Genomic DNA, 25,012 nt, shown 5'->3' with positions numbered 1-25,012 from the left:
CAGGGACACAGATAACTACAATGAGGATCTTGAAAACTGAATAATGATGAGAGCTCTCAGACTTTGCCTAAGGAAGCAAGGCAAAAGAAACAGGGTTGATATGCGGAGACATAATGAACACATCAAACGCTATGGGAGACCTAATTAGGCAGGAGCACTGGGAGACTGAACAGCTGCCATGAATTCAGCAGAAAGGTAAATGGACAGACGTAGCTACAGGAAGAAAGGAAGTGGCCATTTAGAAGACCTAAGCTGGAGCACCTGGGTGGCTCAGCGGTTGAGCATCTGCCTTTGGCTCAGGTCGTGATCCTGGAGTTCCAGGATCGAGTCCCACATCGGGTTCCCTGCATGGAGCCTGCTTCTCCCTCTGCCTGTGTCTCTGCGTCTGTCTCTCATGAATAAATAAATCTAATAAATAAGTAAAAGACCTATGCTTCCTACCTACAAGACGAGAGAGGTCCTGGCATGGATTACAGTGAAAGCCTGTGTTTGTTTGTTTGTTTTTACACCCTCTGAACCTTTCTGGGAAGTGGAAAGTCAAGAGAAGGGCAGGAACAGGTAACTGCCTTCATTAGCAACCTCCACTGTAAGATACCTCCTCCTGATAGACCCTTTGAAGAACTTTACCTGGCCTGATTTAGCAATAAAAGCCCCTCCTCGTCCCAAGGCTTTTGGCACAAGGCTTAGTTCACTAAACCTTCTATCTTGTAACTACAAAGCCCACCTTAGTGCGAGAGCTGAATCACAAACCACATGTAGGCATTATATTTTAGAAGAGTGGGGTGCAAGGGGGGAGAGAGCAAGCTGGTCTGCTTGAGAGGATTTAAATGAACTCCTACCCTGAGGCTGAGGGATGTCTTGAACTTTCCACAGTCATCAGCAATCTCTCCTAAAGGTACCCTTCTGATGAGCATCCAGTTTTGCAGAAAGAATGAGGGGTTCCCAGTAGGGGAGAAGGTATAAATGGGAAGGTTTGTGATTTAAATTCTCCAGACAGAGTTGCGATGGGGAAGTTTAAGTAGGTGGAGGATGACCTCCAGGGCAGGACAGTCATTGGCAGGAAGTGAGCACAAAGTATCTTGGGGGAAAAGAGAATAAAATAGGACAGGTTTTAGTCAAGTTTAACTTCAGAGATGTAAATGAGAACCCACATGCATCTAGCAATACATGATCACGTCGGCAGGAGTACTTAATCTGCGGGACAAGAGGCAAGTGGGAAGCAAATACAGGCTCAAAATCCCCAAAAAGGGAGATACAGCCTATCTCCTTTTCTCTGTCCCTCCCTTCCATGTTTCTGGGCCATCAGAAGTACCTCGCTCATTTTCCTAGCCAAGTTGATTTCCTCCTAGTCTCTCCAAAACCCGGGGAAAAATGGTTCTCTTTCGTAGTTCCCCTTCCAGAAATCTTTTAGGAAGCATAAAAATAGAAGGTATTTCCTCAAGCTTATTTGTTTATTACCCTCCTTCCCTCATCTGCTGTCAGGAACAAATTTACTTTATGCAAAAATACATTAAGTATGATTTTTGACAAGCTGAGATACTTGCTCTTATAATTTCCAAAACAATAGAACATGAGACTCAAATCTTATTATAATGTATCTATAAGCTATCCAAATTTCTTCCAGTGAAGTGATATTTTTAAAATAAATATATATTCCTGACACTTGTTTATTAACACATATATATTTTCAATATTCTGACAAGAGCCCATCTAACTCTCTGAGTAAAAGACATCGAAAAGAACTTGATTGGTACGATACAACTATCTGTATTTCCTTTTTTTCTTTTTTTCCTTCTACCCTTCAATTCCCTGTACTTTTGTGGCCTCAATTTCCTTTTGGCCAAATGATAAATCAGTTCATTGGAATCTAACATTTGTTGAGCATCTACTGTACAAACATGGCCTCATTTAATACTTGAACATCTCAATCTTTTTCTCTCCCTTTTTCCCCAGAGGTTTAGCCACTTGTTCAAACACACTCAACTAGTAAACATGGTAGAGAATTTTCATTTTCCTTGAATTCAATTAGCAACTTAAAGAAGAAAAAGGAACTTTATTGCATGAGGATAAATCTGGGTGCTACCTCAAGTTGTTTTCAAAGGACCTGCCTGAGTGGGGAAAGTGTAGGCAAGAGTTAAAACAAAGAGCATTTTTGGTACAGACCAATTTGAATAGAGTCATTATGCCAATTTAATAATGAATACCTGGGACTAGAGGAACTTCGGTGGTAAAATAATCATAGAAAATGAAAAATTAGCATTTTTGTTTAGCAATGTTCTTTCTCTACGTGGAGAAATATTGCTTTGTACAACAGAATTTGTAAACATGGTAGATTCAATTTCCAGTGACCCAGTTAGCAAAGCCAGCAGCCAGCATGATAATGAAAGAGCTTTCTTAGCAGTCCTCACCGACCCTCAGCCACTGCCCCTATATGTCTCTGTGGCTCTTTGTCATTTGCCAGCCACATACCTGTGACTTTTCAGAAAGGCAGAACAGGGTTAATGAGCTGTTTGGTCATTGTTTCATCATAAAACAAAACAATTTTCCTGCTTTTACTAACAGGACAATTATGTAAGAGCTAGATTGCTTTCTGTATTTAGCACAACAAACGGACAACATGTCAAACTCTTTTTTCTTTGGTGGTTCAATGGTTTTGTTCTTTAACTTATGATATCCTGGAAGCTGAAAATGCATTAAGTTTTTGGATAATATGAAATCCACAAAAATTTATAGAAGCTTCACTTAAGACATTAGAAGTACGCTCTGGGGCAGCTGGGTGGCTCAGCCAGTTGGGTGTCCAACTCTTGGTTTTGGCTCAGCTCATGATTTCAGGGTCATGAAATTGAGCCCTGCATTGGGCTCTGTGCTTAGCCCAGAGTCTGCTTGAAATTCTCTCTCCCTCTCCCTCTGCCCCTCCTGCTCTTTCTAAAATAAATAAATCAATCTTCTTTTTTTTAAGTAGTACGTTCTGCTTGCTTTCTGAAGGAACTAATTTCTGAATATTTGTTTAATTTATAAAACAGCAATAATTACAAATATGACCGACACACACCCATATTTTCCAGATCTTCTCAGAGCATAAATATATGAAGTACTTTGGATTTAAGACTTTCATGTGTAACAATTCATAGACAACCTAGTTTTACTATATCTTAATGTTCTAAAATAGTGCTATAATCTCTTAATATTATTTTATGTTTGAACCATTTAAGTATACCTATTAAAAATGAGGTCGAAGTTCAAAATAATCTATTTCTAAATGCCACAACATTTTCTGATTATGTTCAAATATTATTTGCATGCTTACACAAATTTAAAAATAGGGTGAAACCTCAGCATTCCTAAAAAAAGGATTATTCTCTCATGGCCCCTCTCAGCATCTTCAGTCCATGGCCCAGTACCCAGTATATAGTTTATATTTAGTAAAATTTAGTAAACTGCTAAATGTACTGAACTACTGTACTGTCTTTAGGTATGAGAAACCCCTGTTTCCTTAGCTTCATTACCAAGTTAAAGATTCCTATGGTCAACCACATATGCTTTCCTTTCCTTAGCACTATTCCCCAATCCTGGACACACTCTACAGTCTCTTTCTCTACTCCTACCCCACGGCTGCATATTGCTCAAGGATATCAGATAGCGATGTGTCTTGCAGGGACGCAGCATGAATTTATGCTCCCTAACCTCGTCTGGGTTTTCAGTGTTTCTCAGTAATATTCTTGTGATTTTTGCTGGCTTATTTTCTATTGATTTACCCTTGCTTGTTATATACCTAAAACTTACTTCTGACTGTCTCACGGTCAGCAGGTGATCTTTATACCCCTTTCATGAAGAGGATTTAGACTATTAAATATGAACTTTCTACTTGTCTCCTGTAACATCATATGGTCTCAGCTCCACTGACCTTTTCTTTCTGCTCTTGTTATAGAGAAAGAGAGATTTCTCCATTTTCCTTGCTAAACCTTATCACCCATATTTTTGAGCCTAATTATTTCCATCTCCCTAGCACACTGTCTCCTAGATCCTTTAATTTCTTTACTTTGGCTTTTTTCAATCAATCCTTCTCTTCCCCCGCCCTTGAAGACCAACCAAAGTGTCACTGAACTAGATAAACTTTTCTCATACTGCATTCAACTTAAGAAGCCATCCTCCTTCTCTTCCTTCGTAGCCTGACTTCTTTAAAAGGAAGTCTGCTCCTTCTGTTCTCTCTTCCTGACCTGGCATTCTCTCTCTCCAGCAACTGAGAGTCTAGACTTGGCCTCACTGGTGTATTAGAGCACTTTTCCCTCAGACAATCCACACAAATCCCCATATCCGGTGTCTCTCCCTAAACTACTCTTAACTTTAATCTAACACCACAGACCACTCTCCTTTTCAAATGTCCAAATCATCTTATTAACAATTATATAAACTGCCATTACATGCAGTACATGCAACACAAAGATAAATATCATATGGTCCTTTTCTTTAAGAAGCCTACAAACTAGAGTTGGGACATACTACCGAAGTTATGAGCTCCCTCCTTTACAGGGAGCAAAGGGAGTGATCAGCTCTGCCGGGGGGGAACTGGGGGCAGCTTCACCCGTGTGGCATCTTCCCTCTGTGTTGGGACTGGTTTGGGTTTGCTGGGTGGAGAAGAGGAAGGCAGGCACCGACAGGAAGACCGACATGCCCGAGGCACCTGCTTTGGAAACTGCTAACAATGTAGATATTTCAGTAGCCGTAGAATATCAGACCTTCAGGGTGCTGTACGGAGGCTAGAAAGGCAGTCTGACCTCTTACATTAAAGGACTTTTTAGGCCAAGTAGAAGAGGTTACAATCTGTTCCTTGGGTAGTAGAGAGCCAAAAGAGACTTTTCAGATGTAAAACTTCATAATGAGATTTGTTCAAAAGAGAGCAGATTATATATAGGTCCCCTGAAACTAACTCTTCATTGACTAAAATTTTAATTAAGGGACCCCTTAGCCTCCTAACCGTTTAGTCTTTAAACCGTATACATCTCTGTCTACTCTGTCCTGCCCCGATCTCTCTCTCTCTCTCTCTCTCTCTCTCTCTTTCTCTCTCTTGGCTGCCAAAGCCTACCCATTCTATTTTGCATCATCTCCTACATCTTGCTTTCCATTCTTTCCATCTTTCACATCCAGAGTCAAGCCTCACCTAGTAGCTCCTGCCTAGATTTTTGAAGCCATCATATATTGGGTCCCCAGCCTCTAGTGTCTCTCCTTTACTAATATACTCCCCATAGTAGTGGTGCTATGGCAACTCTGCAAAGAATAAGCCAATATGCCAAACACTTGTCCAGTTCTGCTTGGTATGAGAAGGCTTTTCTTTCCTTTCAGTAAGCCTTTGTTGAGAACCTACTATCTAGATGCACTGTGCTGGGTGGGGCTTTGTTATTTTACATTTGCATCTAAGAACACAGTTTGCCATTAACACAAAAGCATATCTTAGCTGTATATACCACCTCTGCCAACAGTTCCCTCTTCTGAATTCCTTGCCTCAACTTTAATTTGGTAGTTTTGTCCCTAAACACACGGGATAGGTTAAATCCTTATTTCATGTCATCTGTATAACCAGAGGACTTGCCCATTGCTGGCACTAACTCAGAGAAAATCAGATTCCTACTGCCCCAAATAAACCACTGTTTGGCTCCTTCGAAATGTTGGTGCATGGTATAGATCAAGCTGAGCCTGGAAGCCACTGAAATTTGCCTAACTGCTCAGATATAGGAGCATTTAGGAATTGCGTCAGTCAGTGTTCCATTTTTATGACTTTTACAGTAAAACTAATGTCATTCCTATAAAGCATGGTTTAACTCTCCTTCATTTAGACTTTTTAAATTAAGAACTCATGCAATGCCTATTATTTGATACAATTGTTTTGTTAATGTTGTGCCTATGTGCATATCCTGTAGTATCAGAAAAATCCAGAAGCACAAAGTGGTATGGTAGGTAGTAAGTCATAATCACCAAATGTTAAAGTGGGGGCCATCTAAGTGAACATCTCCTTGGAGCCCATTGGCCCTGAAAAGTTAAGAAACAAGATAGCTAGACTGACCCCTTGCCTTCAAGAAGAACAGAAAGCAGAAGTATCCGATGGCAAGTGCCATTAAGATATTTATCAAGTCCAGGATAAAAGTTGTGAAATGATGACCATTGGGCTGAATCGGCTCAAAGCTGTATGTCACTTACACTGCCTAATTTAAGTACACATTTACAATTTGGGAGAATTTACATAGAAATTACGTTTTGTGGTTTCTGTTAAAACACAGAAGAGAACACAGAAAACAAAGCAGGATCAACAATCAGATGGTCCTAAGTAGGGGAGGAACAAATTCTTGAAAAGGTACTAAATGTCCCTGCCTTTGCATCTCATTTGGTTTCTGTGCCCTAATTCTGCTCCAGGGTCAAGGAAGGGTGAGGGGAGGGAAGGGTGAGGGAAGGGAAGGTAGGCAGCAATGGGTCTTTCCTATGGGAAGAGGCCTTAAGAGTCATAATTAATTTTTTAAATTATGATTGTAAAATATTAGGGAATATTGATACATCAATAGAAGCAGTGAAGTGTAAGGAGGGAAATATACAGGACATGGATGGTCTTTAGCATAGAAATTCAAAGCAGTAAGTTAAGGTATATCATTGGTGGAAAGCCCAAGGGGAAAAAAAGTTCTTGAGCAACTGAGATGGACAGAGAACTCTGAGTGTGAGAAGAAGCTAATACAGAACCGAAAACAGAGGTCTTGTTTTTTCAGGTGTTTGAAGAAAACCAAGAAACATCATGGCCTAGAGCTAGATAGCTTGTAGAAAAGAAGTCTAGAGAAGTCCTCAAAGCCATAAAAGAAACTACTTCCCCAAATAGTTAAAGGGTGTTTGCCTTTGGTTAGCCAAACCACTAAAATAAGGAAGTAGGCAGGGTTAAGATTTTCTCTTCTAGGTTCAGAAGCGCCAAGTTTTGCTGTTTTGATTCTGAAGCAATTGTCTTTCCCTACAGAACTTGGAGTTGTATGTAAATCCACCCTTTGCCTAAACCTATCCCACAAATATGTGATAACCCGGGACTTGAAGACAAAGAAGCCAGCTGGGTCATAGCAGCGCATCCGTACCTTTTATGAACATGTATCCCAGAAACTCATTTGCAGAACATTTATATTGCCTTGGCCGTGAGCAACCCATAAGGCATCTGCAAGGCACTCGATCTAGGGAGGAAATAGTGTGTGGGTTTGTTGACCAGAGGCCTGGTTGAAGTGTATGTGAATAAGGGCAGTGTAGACGAGATGAATTAGTAAATCCAGTTAAGACAGAAAGATTCTTTAAAACTACTTTTCCCACTTTAAAACTATTTTGGGACATAGAGCCTCAATAGTAGAAATTGTTCTTACAGGGAACAAAGTTCTCTGAAAGGAAAAAAAAAAGTGCTAAATGCATATCTTGGCAAAAGGTTTTATATTTGAATTTAAATTTTAAGACAAATTTGTTTTTCAGATTGTATAAGCAAGCAATCTCAGAGAAAAAGACAGAAAATTTTCATTTTCTTTTTATTAAAAAAAACCCACAGAGATATAAATTGATTTACATTCCTGTTATGTTCCCTTGGGTATTACGTAGATTGAAAAATTATAATTAGAAAAGGAATGAAAAACAATTCCATAAAGCTTTCACATTTACACTTGAAAAACCCACAAAAATTTAGTGACATAATTTAGTAGGTCAAAACTGGGAGTCATTTTTTAAGGTGAACTGAAGTGTGTATTATTGCAACATCAGGAAATAAAACCTATAGCTGGCACTATTTTTTTTTTTTTTTTTAGAGTTCTAGCAAAGTGGTATTTTATTCAGACTTTCCCTATGTGCCTTACAATTCCAAATACAAATCTATAACTAAAGGCTATGAATTTTATAAATTATGGGCAATCTGTACAAACATATACATGTATTTGAAAGGGTTATATTACTCAAGCCACAGTCAATGAGCTACTTTAAAAAAGAAGAATTCACCGTATGAATCAAGTTATCTCCTACTATAACTAACTAAATAGCTAACTTGCATATGCTAAAATTCGTTTTAAAAAATTTAGAATTTATGAAATCAACAATGTACAGTTTTACTGCCCTTCTGGTCGATCAACCTGAAATAGAAGTGAATTATTTCAGAGCTATTACTTGAAAACTATATTATCATACTTGAAAACTATCATTGCAAAAAATCTGATTCTCATCAGGGAGTAAAAAAAAAAACGAATTACCATATTTCAACTTAAAGCTAAATTTTAAAATGCTCCATATCACTGTGTGGAATACATTTTGAGAAGCATATTTAGATCTTTCTGTGCTACTTAATTGTTGTCTTTTGCTCCAAATAATCTTCAGCTAAACAAAAGTTTCAACGCCTCTAAAACATAGTTAATAACACAGTAACTACAACATTTTTACAATAACTTACAATCTTCTGAGATGATGTTTCACAACTCCTTCGGTTAGAGCTGGCAAATATGATTTCTGTTACTATTCTATTTTAGCTTTTCAGTAAGTGCCAGCAAACAAAATTATATTCCTTCCCTTTTATGGCTTTCTGCAAGGCCCTGGCTTGTAGAGAAGGCATTTGCGAGGTTGCTTAACATTAAAGTTAATGTTAAACAGCTTATATTTTAACTACAGCTATTTTGTAGGTTGGATATATGCACGTTTTGATTCTTTGCCACAAATTTCTGTAGTTGGAAATAGTAAATGGCCAAGCTTTTTTATTTACTGAAATAAGTGGCTTTTTTATACCTTCAGAAACAGTAGTTCTTATGAAAAGAAGATCAGGAATATCAATTAAATGAAAGTTCAAGTGAAAATGAAAGTTCAAGCAGTCAACATTTTTGTTTATTTTAAATAACTTAGGAGCCAAAAGATAAAATTAATTCACTTTGCCAAAATGCGAGGCATGTTAGGGTCTTATGTAAAAAAAAAAAAAAAAAAGAGTAAACACTAACATGGAAATCAGCAAACTCCTTTAAAAAAAAAATGTGAAAGGGTGGTTTTTGTTGGAGGACATGGTTGCTTGCTATTAAAATTGGTCACTGTTCCAAGAAGCCTGTTTGGCTTATGCCAGAGACTCTTTATCAGCAGAATCAGAAGCATGCTGCATCTCAAATATGTTTCTACACATTTCTTGAAAAGGTCTGGGCAATCTTTAAAACAGGAGTGAAGAGGAGAAGCCATTCTGGTCAATCATGTTTGAAATAATTGTCTGGTAATCTCAGTCACGACTCTGACCACGCCTCCAGGTCCCTGCTGTGTTCACGTGATAAAGGTAAGCAACAGAAGGATGCATTCCTCTAGAGAAGGCCATCAAAAGCTCTGACTCTCCTATCCTGGCATTATGTAGATGTAGTCAAAGAAAATGAAAATTGATTTATTCTTATTTATTTTTTGATTGATTTAAGTGGAAGAGTCAAAAAGAAGCCAGCGAGGCACTGCGAACAAGTAGGCACTTTATGCTTTGCCTTTATAATACGACTGCAATTCTTCAAGTATGCCTCAAAAATAAATTTGTATGGAATCTATTGATTGGGCCAACACAAAAAACTCTACACTATCAAGCACTCCTCAACTATTATAATTCTGGGATAATGCATACTTTCCTATGTAACTGCTTATCTTTCGAGATAAAGGAGTATTTCCATTCACTTGTCCTTTCCCGAAATGGCTGTCTTATTAAGGCTAATAGTGCTCTGCCAATAGGATTCTTTTTTTTTTTAACTAAACAAGTTTTTTTTTCTTTTTTTTTTTAGTTTTTTTTTTTTTAATGCCTATATCTGATTGTATGACTGCATATTAGATTAGAGCTCTGTAATTAGACTTTGGTCACTGGCCAGTTGAATTTATACTTTTCCTAGAGCTTTTCGTTAAAACTCAATAGGTATTTAATAATGATCATTAAAACGAATTCTAGAAAAACCCATGATGCATTCTATATAATCGGTGGCTATAGTTAACTGTGATACTTTATGTATTTTTTTAATTTCTAAAGTTTTAATATAACTAACATATAACAATATGTCTAATGAACTTTAAAACATATTCTTTTCCATTCTCAAAACCACGGCACCTAATATAATTTTATTATGCTTTGATATTAGGAATCCTATACATTGACCTTTCAGAACACAGAAATTTAGGATCTTAGGGCTATTATGGGCCTAAGAAATCATCTAGTTCAACTGCCCTTGCTGAGGGCAGAAAACTGAGTCATTGAATGAAAAATTGCCTGGATTCCTACAGCAGGTGTGACTAAAGAATACATAGAGCAATGGGAATATGAAATTATAAAAGAATTATAATCTAAAATCTGCAATATCCTTCTTTCAGTGAGTATATAAACCCTTATGCATCTATCATGTGGATTATTTTGCATAAGATTAGGAACTGGTATTTCCCTTCTTGAAAAATATTTTTTATATCTTAGAAATATAAACACACACAAGTCATCTTCAACTCTCAGTTGCCTCAACAGGTATTTACAGAAGCTGACTGCCTTCCAAAGAATAACAAAAATGGTATGTCACTGAACATTTTCATAACAGAATATAACATGAATTTACAAAGCCATTCCCCAATCACTGAGTGATACTGAATTTTCGGTACTTTAATTAATCCTTCCATTGCCAAATCCATAGCTGCACACCTTACACTTTTTTCCAAAATATTAAGTAAACAACGATGAGATTGGACTTGCACTCCACCGTGGCTTTTCTCCTTAGTCCTATTTTTCAAGCAACGGTACCTTAAATAGATATTTATGTTGTAGCTCCTTTCATGAGGGGATAATAAACAGAGCAAGCAGGGCTAGCCATATGATAAACATTATGCAACCATTAAAAACTAGGTTATTAAATCATAATGGCCAGGGGAAAAGAATTTGACATAATTTCAAGTGAAATAAGCCCATGAGAACTCAATTACAAACCCATACACATACATACACACACAGGGTGAATACAGACCCGTAAGACAATATTTGAGAATATTAATAATGTAGGCTTTTTCCTGGGTTGCAGGATTTTGGAGGATTTGGGCTTTTTAAAATAAACGTCTGTATTTTTAGTATTTCCTACAATTAGCATATTTGCTTTTATTATCAGGAAAGATTAAAACTAATTTCATCAGTCTGTACACACAAAAACTAAACTGTGGACTGTGACTATGCCTGTGCCATTCCAGGCTGCTTACAGTTCGCATTCAGACAGTGTCTTTTCTCCAGAGAACCTTGCGATCTTGGCTAGTGTGTATTTTCTAAAAGACATTTTTTTTTTTTTTTTCTCACTGGAAGATTAGAAGCTCTGCAAAGCGGAAGAGACCAGCAGAACAGGAAACAAAAGTAAAAGAGTCAAGATAAGGGACTGCTGAGAAAAACAAAAGAGAGCTGCTAATGAGTAGTAAAAACAGTTTCTGAGTATTTGGGCTCATACTATTACCCAGAGAAAAGCAGAAGAAACTAGTGTTTCTGTAAACTCTGCAAAATGACAGGAGTGAAGGCTTCTGTCTCTTGGTTCTCAGCTGTGTCACACTGGTCTGATTCTTCTCAGATCAATTAGGTGTGATTTACCTCACCCTGGGTATAGCGCCCAGAAAAAGAGAGTGACAGCAGGGAAGGAAACCAGGATGTGCATCGAGGTTAGCAGGCCCTCAAAACGTCTGCTCTTTGCATTTCACCCCACCTTCTCCAGGGTAATTTCTGTGCCATAACTAAACACACAGTCTACCTCCTAGGATGGTAGTGGCTGTGTTACCTGACTGTAAGAAGAAAAAGGGAATTTGGGCATTTATTTTCAGATAGGAAAGTAGGACAGAGGAGGGGTTTGATGTAGAGACAGCCCTCCCAGAGTTCTCAGTTCCCCGGCACAGCGAAAGGCAGTGATGGAATAAAAAACAAAGTGGTCATCAGAGGAAAAGAGACCACAGTTCCCAGATCCCACCTTTACTAAGTATGTGACATCTGGCATGTTTCCTAACCTTTCTGAGACTCAGATTCTTCATTGGTAAAATGTGTAATAATACAGTCTTACAATGGTTGTAGGATAAATAAGAAAAACATTCAAAGGGTACCTAGGAGAGACATAGCACACAGTAGGCCTCCTGAGAAATGTCGGTTCCCTTTTCCTTGGGGCCTGGGCCATTGGCTAAGCACATTACAACGTGCTACTCACTGCCCCGGACTTCGGGGAGTTGTTCTAGAGCTTAGATACCCTAGATACCTAAGTCCATGCAATTATTTTTAAGAAGAAGAAGACATCTTGTTGAGATGTCTCACTGTGGTGTTTCCTCTTAACCATTTTCTCATTTTCTCCACGAACTTCAGTTGTCTGCTATCAAAATACAGGGACCAAATTTAATGAAATTGCCATCAAGTCTGTGTTTAGAGTACTTAGAAATCCAATAGATACAGAAGGACCCTGAATGATCTTTGAGTTCAAGAAGCAAACAGAATGGATGAGGCTCCTATCCTTTCAGTTTAGTTGGAACAGCACTCATTATTTTCCCTCCAGCCTGAAGGCTCCAGGCAGGGCCTTATTTCTCTCTTCTGAAGGCTCTACTTTCTATTGTGGCCACTTCCTGCATTTACTTTCCTTCTGTGGCCCTGATTTCATTCAAACCCCTGTTTCAACGGTCTCATTAGAAATGGGGAAGCGGGGGGGGGGTCACTTGAAGACTTGTTACTAATTCTTGGGCCCCACCCCAGACCTACTGAATCAGAAACTCTGCAGATGGCGCCCAGCACTCAATGTTTGAATGTGTCACTCAGGAATACTTGCCACATTTCGAGAATCTATTATAGACAGGAGCTGAACCAATGCTAGCACTCAGCTTTCTTGACAGCAACCCAACTCCCGAGCCCCTGCAGATCCAGCTTTTGTTTACAATGATGTTTGACATCATTGCTTTGTTCAGGGCTTTTCAACAATCTGGTAATGTTTCAGGTTGGCCTATGTGGGGAGAGTCCATTTTTGCAATAATCTCAAAAAATGACAGGCAAAGCATGTCTTTATGCCGTCATGACCTCCCCTTTAATCCATTCCCCGTGTACCACACCCTCAAAATTTCCAGGGAGGTGAGCAGAGTGCATAACATTTTTTAAACACTAACAATTTAAGCTTCTCCTTTGTTAGGAAGCCGGGACTTGCTTTAAAGATTAAAAAAAAAAAAAAATAAAAGCAAAACAAAAACAAAAGCCCAAACTAACTGGAACAATCAAAACAAACAGAACCCCCTAAAACCAAGTCTTTAAAGTAACAGAAAATTGAAGCATTCTGTAAATGCTGAAGACCACTAAGGGGTATGCCTGTATCACACAGGCATGTTTGATGTCAACCCCTTTTTGGTTTACAGAGCAAAGCTTTGTCTCCTCTGTACCTATTTATAACACAAACACAAACACAAAGCGCCGCCAATCTTCTTCAACTGCTAACATGACTTGTCAATGTGAAATAAGTGAAATAACTATGAATATGCTCCTCAAACAATAGAAAAGGAGAAGAGGGCTAAGTTTCATTTAGATTAATATTGATAAATGTTGCTTTGTTCCACCTGGTTTTGTTTCTCTTCCACAGTTGTTTTTTTTTTTTTTTTTTTTCCAAGTTAGGGAAGCTGTTAACATTCTTGCTCAAAATTCCTATGTGCTTCTTTAAGATGTGGGAAACAGTAGTCACACTGTGGGCTAAACAGTCAGAAACCAAATTGTTTCACCTTGCCTAAAGATTGATGGTGTTATCCTTGATGCTGGCCCTCGTTAAAATTTCTGAGTGTTTATTCATCCCACGTAATAAAATTCCTTTCAACAAATTTTCTCCTTTATCTAACTACGAATATTACTTCTCAGGTTAAACAGACCTTCTACCTTCTGTGCCTCGTTGTTGTTGTTGTTTTATTTATTTTTTTATTTTTTTATCAGAAACCAAAGGGGAATTTAGAAACATTTTGCAAAAATTTTACACAATAAACAAAAATTAAATGCAAAAAAAGTGAACTCAATGCAATTACCACCATTTAGAGAGTTTATTTGCAGAAGGATATCTATTCCTCATCTCTCTCCTCAATCTTTTCCCTCCAGAGCTATGAAATATATCTAGGAATATTGTTTACGTTATTTGTGGTGCCTATTTTGCTTTATTCAACCCTCAGAAATAGAATCTATGAGCTCTGCTTGATGTGAGAAGCAAAACATTTACTGTTACCTTACAAGGTGAGACCAACCAAATGTTTAATATTCTTCCAAATAATTATCAAAGTAGAGGACAGCACTGAAAATTATTTTGGGGCTACATTATGTTATTATTCTTTGTATCATCAGCACTTGGCACAGCTCTTGTCACATTATAGACAATGAATGCTTGTTGAAATCGTGCATGAATAATCACTAATATACATTGCCTTGATTAATAATTTGGGTAGTTTGAAAGAAGTCTCAAAATGGATGAAGGATCTGAAGCAAGCTATGATTCATCTTCATAGATTAACTAGTAGGAGTTTAAAAACTGAACAGCAACAAAAAAATAACCCTATTAGGAATGACATCTGAGTCATAAACCCGGTAATAGAAGCCTTGAGTTTTGAAGCATGTGTTGTAATCATTAAATTCCAACAATCCTTTTACTATCATCCAACTTCACATGCCATGTTCAGTAGCAATATGTCAAGATGGAAAACGCCAGCCTGTCATGGATAGTACAGAGATATAATTCCTCTTCCACATTAATCTAGCATTTTGTTTCCTTTTAGCAGAGGTAGTAGCTGCGCATTTGCCTTACATCAACACTCGAAAGTGCTGTAATAAATATGGTTGATAGATGCTGATTGAATACACAACATTTTTCATGTATTTTTAAAATGGCTTATTTGGTTTCTGTTTCATATATCTAATTTAAATAAAAAAGTTTTTTTTCCAAGAATGGATATATTATTTATTTTTATAATTTACTATTGGGTCCTGAATTTTTTGTGGGGAAAGGGAGGTGGGATTTTTTTTTTCTATTTAAACTTCATGCCAGAACACTGTAAATGCTTCTGAGTAATATGAATTCCAAAGATGGTAATTTTTTTTATAATCCATTTAAAGTTACCCGCCCCCCCCAAAAGTGACAGCATGGAAGATTCAGGCTCCCTTTGCAGTTCTGTAAGTTAAAATGACTAAAAATGAAACTCTGTATGTGGTTAGTGTAGACTGAGCTTACAAATGTTTCTCAACTTAAGTTCCTTATTTTAGGCAAATGTACTACAGCTAATAGTTTCTCTATTAATTCAACAAGAGATTAGAAAAAAGGAGAGTACTTATTTTAAGAAGTGTTTCTCAAGATTGACATGTGAGATGACTAAATTCACTCTATTAACAAAATGTCAAGTGTTTTTCTTGTCTTCATATTTGTTTCCATATGTCCTCCCCAAATCCTCTCCCTCTATCTGGAAAACATGCCTTAACTGTCTTTGAATCTGCTCTTCAGGCAATCAGCTCTTTCAAAAACCCACTCCAATAAGCCCACAACTTACTTAGAAGCACTTATGCTTCAAATACTACTCTGTTTTTTGTTTTCTTAATTCTGCTAAAAAAAAAAAAAGTTATTGGGTTAAAAAAAAATCCAACAACAATCCCAATTACCTATCCTTACACTCAAACTCCTCCATTAGGGTCTCAAGCTTTTCCACAATACGGCCCCACCCACCTCCCCAAGAGCCTCAACCCCTCTATTTCCTCCCATCAATCAAGCCCACTCTCCAGCCAAAGTGGTCTCTGCTGTTTTCCAATTATAACTCATAGGTTTGTTCAACCTCTTTATTTACATTTTCTCCCTCTCAGCTCATTATCCCCTATTTCTACTTCTGTCAGGATTGATATTTAACAGGCATTTATTTAACAAATACCTATGAAGTGTGACCATGTCCCTGGGCCCATGCTAGGAAGGAGGGCAAGGCCAGAGAACAACAGAAGAAGAACTTACAGTAAATAAAAGCAAACTCACCAAATGAAATATGCAATTAAAAATATGTGACAAATGCTTAGAAGGAAAAATCCAGAAAGCTATGAGAGCAAAACAGGGAGACTTAATTTAAATTGGGGGACTTCTCAACTAGTAATACTGTGAGATCTAAAGTAAGAGGCAGGATTAGCCAAGCAAAGATTAGGTGGAAATCAGTTCAGTCAGAAGGAACAGTGCTTTCATCTGCTCTGAAGACCTTTCTGAAGACAAGTGTGACGACTGTATAACGTGAGAGAGGGAACTGCACCTAGAGAGACACCTTCCTGAGGAACAAAATGGATATGCTCCTCTATTCCCTCTTCTAATCTTAGCAGCAGACACATTTTAATTAGCTGTCCTTGATATCCTTGACTTATGGATTTGGACATATCTTAGCTCCCTTACAGATTTTTAGCTCCTTGAAGGCAAGAACTTCTTCCTTTTCATATTTTGTCCTCTGTATTATTTGGTACAATGCCCAGTAGATAATGAGCACAAGGCTGGCTTCCCGAGCGTGGAACATGTGCAACCATACAGGGGCCTGAATTTAAAAAGACTCTTTCTTGATTTAATGCTTTGTTGTCACCATCTTCAATTTCTTAATACTTTTTGGAGACAAGGCCCAGACTTCATTTTTCATTGAAACCCCCAACTTAGGTAGTCAGTGTTGAATTAATAGAAACTGCCTGAGTGAATGAGTGATTCAAGGATTGAAGAAGTCTCATTGGAATAGGACTGTAGATGGCATTTTTCTCTTCTAGAGTCTACCTTATTCCAGGAACACTGCATGATTCTCAGTTATGTGATGGATGGCTCAGAAATGGGCAAAGTTTTCCTTTAAGAGAAGTTTGGTCTCTAGTGTATCATTTCTTAAATACTTAACTGAACTTCATATTGACTTATTTAGATATTCCTAGAGCCCTCCCTATTGAGGCATATTCTTTCATGATCATCACTTTTCAAGCTCCATCCCCAATATTTAGGAGATGGGGAAGTCAGATTTAAAGGCATTGTTTTCCATGCCATTCATCTCTTTGCATTTTGTGAATTCTTTGCATCCTGCTGCATATCACGAGTATGAATGAGATATCAATGTGGAGAAATACATGTCATTCAGGCCTCTGCTGATGAGCCTATGGAGGTTGGCAGAAAAAGCTGTAGCCGCAAAAGATCTTTAGCTTTCCAGGATTAATGACTGACCAGGAGTGAGTGTGACTGGACCTTCTAGAGCCGAAGCCTTGTGACTTTGGGGACCTGAAAGACTAGTTTGGTTCCTAGTCTAGGTAAGTACAGTGTTAGCAAGTATTTGTGAGAAGCTGGGATAAATCTTGAGCTATTTACTGACTTACTCTTCCCCACTGAGAAGCCCCTTTGAGAATTCAGAAGGATTTTTAGCTCATCCACTGGCTCACCGAATTCCATAGGACAGGTTGAGTTCTCACTATTCGTCTGGCCAATGATCCATAGATTATGGTCTCTTTCATGCAGATGACAACTTAAACTATCTTAGTTCAAGAGTTTTACAGTTACTTATGGTAGTGAGTCAAAAAGGTGCCTGCAGAGTAAATAGGACTTAAACCCTTCAATTCACTGTCCAATGATAGAGTGCACAGACTCCAAGTTTATTTTATGAAAGCCTTTTAAGGACCTTGGTGGACAATCTCATGCATGCACTGAGTGTGGGCTTAGATTCTCTCTCTGTTAAGCAAATAGTAAAACAGCTCTTCATTAATAATTATTGCAGTACTTTATCATCTTTTAGAAGGGATAAGAACAGACTGTAAAATTAATGACTAAAAATATTGTTTTGAGAGAAAGTGAAATTTAAACCTATGCAACCAAGCAGGACTGAATAAATCCAATATTACCTCCACTGGGTGATTATTTAGGGATCACTTGCTGAGAGAGCACATTCACTTTGTAATGGCGGAATGTAGGGAACCTATATTATTATTATTTTTAAAATATTTTTATTTGTTTATTTATTTATTTATTTATGAGAGAGAGAGAGAGAGAAAGAAAGACAGACATAGGGTTTGGCCCCATGGACTCTGAGACCACGACCTGAGCTGCAACCAAGAGTTGGATGCTTAACTGAGCCACTCAGGCACCCCAATGAACCTATATTATTTATGAACAAAATATCATCCCTCAACCTTTTATTTTCTGAACCCCTTGGGGAGAATTCCTTCTTGGTATACTATTCATACATCATAGATCTTTCATGGCACCTCTTAATCTTCCTGTACTTACGTCTTTTTACCATTTTATCTCTTGCTCTCTAGGTGAAAATCCTCAAGTGCAGGGACCACTCTGCCAGTGTAGACATATTGTTGATATTTTTATCCATAGCTCCTGGTAGATAATAAATGTTTATAAGTGAAAAATGAAAGAATGCATGGATCATTCTTTTTTTTCAGTGACACTATGGTTCTCTGTATCTCCTTAACCCTGACACCTAACTAGCAAGCCTATGAAAGGCAGTCTGAGGAATGCCTGGGTGGTTCAGCAGTTGAGCATCTGCCTTTGGCTCAGGACATGACCCCAGAGTCCTGGGATTGAGTCTCACATTGGGCTCCCTGCATGGAGCCTGCTTCTCCCTCTGCCTGTGTCTCTGCCTCTCTCTCTCTCTCACGTCTCTCATGAATAAATAAATAAAATATTTTTAAAAAAAGAAAGAAAGGGAGTCTGAACAGTGGGAAATTTATACCAATCCTAGAAGTTGTAAAGGCATATGAGAACATGCCCATGTGTGATGGAGGACAGAGCTTGGAAAAGCAGAGTGATTTCTGTCCTGGAGGCAAGATTATCCACTCAAGTGGCAGAGGGAGGCAGAGTTTCAGGAGAGCACACAGCACAGGGCCTGCTTTGATGCCTCTGCTCACTGTGAACCACATCCTCCCCGTTGGGGTGAGTTGCTCTCTGAAGTGCCTAGCTTGTGCTTTAACATCTGAAAGGAGGCCCTCATTTTTAACTTCTGCCCCCATAACACTGGGCCTGGAGGGGGTATGGGGAGCCCAATTAGAGCCCCTATCAAACATTTCTTTGTCAGATGATAGAAACATCTGATTTAATGAAAGGGATTAGGAAGGATTCATTTCCACACTTACCTTTTAAATTTCCTACATTCTGTGAGGGCAGAGTGCCAACACATTCATTTACAGAGAGATAAATATTTCACAGGTGTGTATAAAAGGCATCTTGTAAAGAATGTTTTTTATAAACAAGATCAATCTAGATTGGGCTCTGCTTCTCTTTTGATTCTTTAAGGAGTATCAGTTCTTAAAAAAGTTTTTATATACAGAGGCATTATGTATATGTGTATGTTATATATTATATATAACAGATAATATAGATTATATTATAGATTTAATATATAATTTTATAATCTATATATAATTATAAATATAGATTATATTATCTATCTATAATCTACTCATAAAGTAGCCAAATTAACTGTAGCAAATTTTAATCTGTGAATCTAATTAAGTATATTGTCTAGATGCCAATTGGAGGCCAATTTCAAAAGGCAGGATAGAAGAATGTTAACCGAATTGTAATAATTTATATAACTCTCTTTTCCCCTAATCTAGCTGCAGAAAGCTATGTTTTTCAAGCAAGTATTTGTTTTTGATTTTTAGTTATATACATTTTCTTTCAATGTGATTTCTGGAAACATAAAATGCAGTATTATTTATTTATTGACAATCTTTAAAGTACTTTCTATTTTAATTTTCCTCAGATTATTTTAAATTTATTTTAAATTGTTCTATTCTTTTAGTAATTGTGTACCAGAAAATTTTATTTGCAAGGGACTTGTGGTAAACACTGCTATTCCCTATTCCCACTCCTTCCGTGTCCACACAGAAGCATGGTTTTATTGAAATATCAGGAGGTTACTCTGTCCACCAAAGGAAGGAAAATACTGGTTAATTTAAGACATCTATTCATCTTTCCAGTAACAGAAAAGGAGATGGTCACATGATGCGATTCTAGCCAGCCTGGGAAAATTGTTATTACCATGAATAAAAGGCACAGGAAAGGATATGGCCTTTTGTAGTCCTTTTCTGGGTGGGGAGGTGATATTTATGGCTGATGTAGCCAATTTGCAGTTAGGTGGAAGAGATAAGCCTGAGGACAAAGCTGAAGAATTAGAAAGAAAAGATGGACAGATCCTGGGTCAATGATAAAATCTTTGTGAGTCACTAAGTCCTCTTATGTTTTAAGCCACTTTCAGTGCATCCTCTGTTACTTTCGTTGAAAGCATGGTAACAGATACATCACCATCTTGGGAGGCTCATGGCTTCTGCTGGGAGTGGGGCTGCCAGTTAGGAGCAGAAGGTGCTATTAAATTCAGTGTTTTGTTTTCAATGTGCAGAATCAGCCAGTTAAGATAAAGGTCATGTTAGGCTGAGGTTGAAACTCCACCATTTCAAATATCTAGATTTCTGAAAATATTTTAGTGTTTAAAATACATAGTCACAGGGTTAAGCTGCTACAGTCTTGCCTTTAGAACATCATTTACATTTGGAAAACTCCCTTTCTCTGTCTCTCTTTCTTTTTACCTCAGTAGATTATTATAAAGTGAATCTGAAATTTTCAATCCATTATCATATTGAAATCACAAAGTCATCATGGTGTGATGGCTGACAAATTGACAAATTGAGCAAGACATAGGTTTTGGGGGGACTTCACACAATCCTGAACATTTTGTCAGGCCCAGCTTCTACAGAAAATGCAATTGATAGTCACATATCAATGATCTGTTGAGAATATTGTCATGAGAATCAACAAAGGAAACTTTGGCTAGAACATCTGGGGAAAAAATTCTCAGAATATCAAAATTTTAAAAAATATTATAAACTACTTTGTCAATTTCTTTTTAAAAAGATTTATTTTTATTTGAGAGAGAGAGAGAGAGAGAGAGAGACGAAGGGGCAGGGCAAGAGGAAAAGAATTTCAAGCAGACTCCTTGCTGAGCATGGAGTCTGATGTGGGGCTCAATCTCACAACTCTAAGATCATGACCTGAGCCAATATCAAGAGTGGGACGTTTGACTAACTGAGCCACCCAGGCTTCCCTCAATTTCTTTGTTAATGCTTAATTTCTGTCTTCAATGTCATTATTAATAATTCTAGCCCAGTAATTCTCCTACTGAGTATCACAATTTATTGGTATGTAAGTGACATTTTTTTGCATGGTTTCTTGATGCCTATAGCTTAAATTAATAAAAACAGAAAAATTAACTTTGTATGTTGAATTTTCAAGACATGCTTCATTGAAATCAGCTAGTATTTTCTCGTATTTTTCATAACAAATCTTTATGAAGAGTATATTAAACAGAACTCCAAATTGAAGCAGTCTATAAAGGAATTTAATTGTGCTGTCTCTACTTCAGGTTGATTCTACTATGAGGCAGACCATGGCCATCAGCAGGTCTGTGTTCACATCCTTAGACCTTGCTAAGCCACAAATCTTACAGTGACTAAAATGTTCCAGAGCAGAAGGTAGTGCGTCCTGCTATCACCCCTGGGTAAATAGCAGCTTTACCAGCTGCATGTGGAGTAGGAGGAGGAATAATGCCCCAACAGCGTGGATCCCATTACCAGAAAAGGATGGCAGAGAGTCTGAATAAGACAACACATGTCCTCTACACAGGAGATATTTACGGCAGTATGCAGAGTTTCCCAAACTAATTTGCCCGGAAACTTTCCACTCAGAACATCTGTTACCATTTCTGGGAAGTAGATTTGTGATTTAACACTCTGAAAAATCCTTCTTTAGAGTATGTAAAACATTTCAATACAGATTAATTCCCTGGACCCTCATAACAATCCCACTGGATTTGTCAGCTAGGTATAACTGATTTACCTTCGGAAACCCAGATTCAGAAAGATATAGAGACTTGTGAAAAGTCATATGGATTATCAGGATAAAAATCCAATCCCAATTACTTGTCAAATGTTGTGAGGTGGCCTCTGGACTGTAAGGTGGCCAATTTTGTCAGTTTTTTCTAATTTTGAAAGTAGCTCACCTGAGGCTCTACACACAGTGCTGTCAATCCCACATGATGGCTTGGTTGCAATGGCATTTTATAATCCGTTAGTGCAATTATACAATGTTGGCTTTGGTGTCAAACCACTTAAGTAAGAATCCTGGCTATTACTTTTGCTACAGTTGTGTCCTTGGGCATGTAACTTTTACCTCGAGAACTGTGTCACTGAAAAGGCTGGCCCTATATGGTTGTTGTTGTGATTAATAAAGATAATGAATGTAATTACTTAACATAATGACTAGGATATACTAATTACTCAGTAGGTCTTATTTATGCTTTTAGGGACAATTATCACAACTGACTCATTGTATAGCAAAAAATTCCACAAAGGTTCATATTAATTGTTTATTTCTCTCTTAACAAATTCTTATCTGCAAATTGCATTTCCCTTCACCTCCTGATCTGTATTTTCTAATGTGTTTTGGGCCAAAAATAAAAAAAAAAAAAAAAAAGAAAAGCAGGAGAGACACACACAAATGGAAATCAATTAACCCTAACTTGAAACAGATGTCACTAAAATGTGCTGCATGTACTCTCACCCATGAACAGTTAACACATCAATTATGGAAAGGGAGAAGCGTCCAAAGCCAGATGTTTTGCATGTCTTTGGAATTTATGTACTTTCTTAACTATGTCCAGTTGAGTTATTGTATATTGATAACTGAAACAGCTTCCCCTTAATCACACACGATGGTAATTTCAAAGGCAGCTCTTGGCCTTTTAATAGTCACAGAGGTGCTTCTGCTTTATGTGAAGCAAATGTCAAGATCAGGTTCAGAATATATAGATGATATTTTTCTAAATTATTCCATCAGAGAAGGGATTCAAACATATTTCCTTTTGCCAGTCTCACTTTATACCTTGATGCAGTTGACAAATCTCGAAGGAGCTCACAACCATTCCACACAGAGACTTGTTCCAAGTCAGAAAGAAGCAGATACAGTGTATTATGATTTAGAGTCTGTTGCTGAAAATAGGATATTGTGGCTTAAAGAAATATTTAGACATTACTTAAGCTAACTATTATGGGATTGAAATGAAGGTCCAAATGTTATGACTGGAACTGCTCTCATGTTTTCAAAGCTTTTTAACCAAGCTGGTAGCTCGCAAAACAAACTTTACCCTGGAGTAGAAAATGGGTGTGTGCATGTGCGCATGCGTGTGCAAACACACACACACACACACACACACACACACACAGAGTTGGGCCGAAATAATAACATTAATTCATATGAGTACTATTTCTTACTCTTCTTTCAAAAACTAATTGGCACTGCTTTACTCATTAAATGTGGATAATTCATATCTAAATATTCAAGAACTGAGAATTTGAATCATGAATCTGCAGGTCATATTGCCTTGAATGTAGTGGTGAGGTGGAGAGTGTGGAGTGGTGTGGGGCTATAGCTTGAAGTTGACTGCTTCATGTATAAAATTACTTTGAAGTCCTGTTTCAGCATAAATTCATTTGAATTTATTTTTTTAATATTTTATTTACTTACTCATGAGAGACACAGAGAGAAAGAGAAAGAGAGAGGCAGAGACACAGAGAAGAAGCAGGCTCCATGCAGGGAGCCCGATGTGGGACTTGATCCCGGGACTCCAGGATCATGCCCTGGGCCAAAGGCAAGCGCCAAACTGCTGAGCCACCCAGGGATCCCCTCATCTGAATTTAATAATGATTTTTAGTCAAGTCTTTTCAAGTATAATTGATTTTTTGGGGGAAAACGTTAGTGGGTGATTTTTCATACCTGTTGGCCCACTCCCACATATGTAAAAACTCATATCACATCCCAACGGAGAAGCATGGAAAAAAGTAGGGAAAATGTTTACTTGAAAATCTTTTACGAATCTGAGGTAAAAGCATATGCTGGACTCACCTCTTACACAATTTTCCTGCAAATATTCTTAGGTAGAGAGCAAAGGCCCATGTTGCCACTGCTCTAACAACCAAAATCTTCAGGGAGGGCTCCTGGTTATGTCTCAAAACCAAAGTGAAAATAGAGGAAGGAAGGGGGATCACTGCTATCTATACTACAAGATGATGCCCTAAGGCCTTTTTAAGAATTTAGGGCCAAAATAATCAGATTGAGTCCTTAATAGGGGAATAAATACAATCTAGTTAGACCTATATGAGTACCTTTCTTTTCTTTCCTCTAACACAGAGTTTGGGTTGTTCCATAAGTGTCTTATACAGGCTTGTACAGTCAATCTCTTAGGAGATACCAACAGGCAAGGGGAGAGGAGGCTGTAAGGACAAAAAAAAAGGAAGAAAGCCTTGGCCTAGCGGGCCTTAAGCTAAATGTTTAAATAGAGCTGCGAAAAATCTCTTCATTGTTTGGTTCAGTTCATCCATACGGCTCATGAGGATTTGGAGGCAGATTTGGTTATTCCTATAAATTAGTCCAAAGTAGTTTTATTGTAAAATATGTGGTTTTATTTCTTTTTCCAGGATGTTTAAATGGAGGAGCAAGTGATTGGATGGGATTTTGAATCTAATATATGAGAGAGAATCCTAATATAATGGGAGTCAAAACCCAATTCCTACTATAACTCAGATGGGCAAAGATAAGCCTTACCCACCAGGATTTGGGAAAAGAAATTACTAAATACCCAATCTAATTTAAAATTTATTTTTTATTTATTTATTTTTTTAAGATTTTATTTATTTATTCATGAGAGACAGAGAGAGAGAGAGGCAGAGACACAGGCAGAGGGAGAAGCAGGCTCCATGCAGGGAGCCCGATGCGGGACTCGATCCCGGGACTCCAGGATCAGGCCCTGGGCCGAAGCGCTAAACCGCTGAGCCACCCAGGGATCCCTAATTTAAAATTTAACCCAGTTAGATTTATATAATTCCTTTAGGTAATTAATATTCAGGGACTCTGAAAAAAGGAATAACTCAGTTGAGTCACCCCTTTTTCCTTTGCTTTTCTTCTTAAGTGATGACTAAGTATCTAAGGTGAGG

General features: G+C 37.7%; 1 protein-coding gene across 2 annotated transcripts in view; it reads right to left on the bottom strand.

Annotated features, from left to right (window-relative positions):
• The window catches only part of MBNL1 (muscleblind like splicing regulator 1), a 276,932-nt gene that overhangs the window by 234,811 nt on the left and 17,109 nt on the right, over nucleotides 1-25,012 (bottom strand). Inside the window, exon 1 of one of the 2 annotated variants that reach the window (XM_049099963.1) lies at nucleotides 8,438-8,474. The exons of the other annotated variant lie outside the window; for it this stretch is intronic. The gene's annotated coding sequence lies outside the window, so the exon portion shown is untranslated. Of the gene's footprint in view, nucleotides 1-8,437; nucleotides 8,475-25,012 lie in introns of those variants that run through there. 2 annotated transcript variants of the gene reach the window in all.

The sequence above is a fragment of the Canis lupus genome, chromosome 23 (assembly GCF_003254725.2).
Source record: "Canis lupus dingo isolate Sandy chromosome 23, ASM325472v2, whole genome shotgun sequence".
In the NCBI taxonomy this organism is placed as follows: domain Eukaryota; kingdom Metazoa; phylum Chordata; class Mammalia; order Carnivora; family Canidae; genus Canis; species Canis lupus.
The sequence above is the reverse complement of the archived record's forward strand: the minus strand, read 5'-3'. Positions and strand labels throughout refer to the sequence as shown.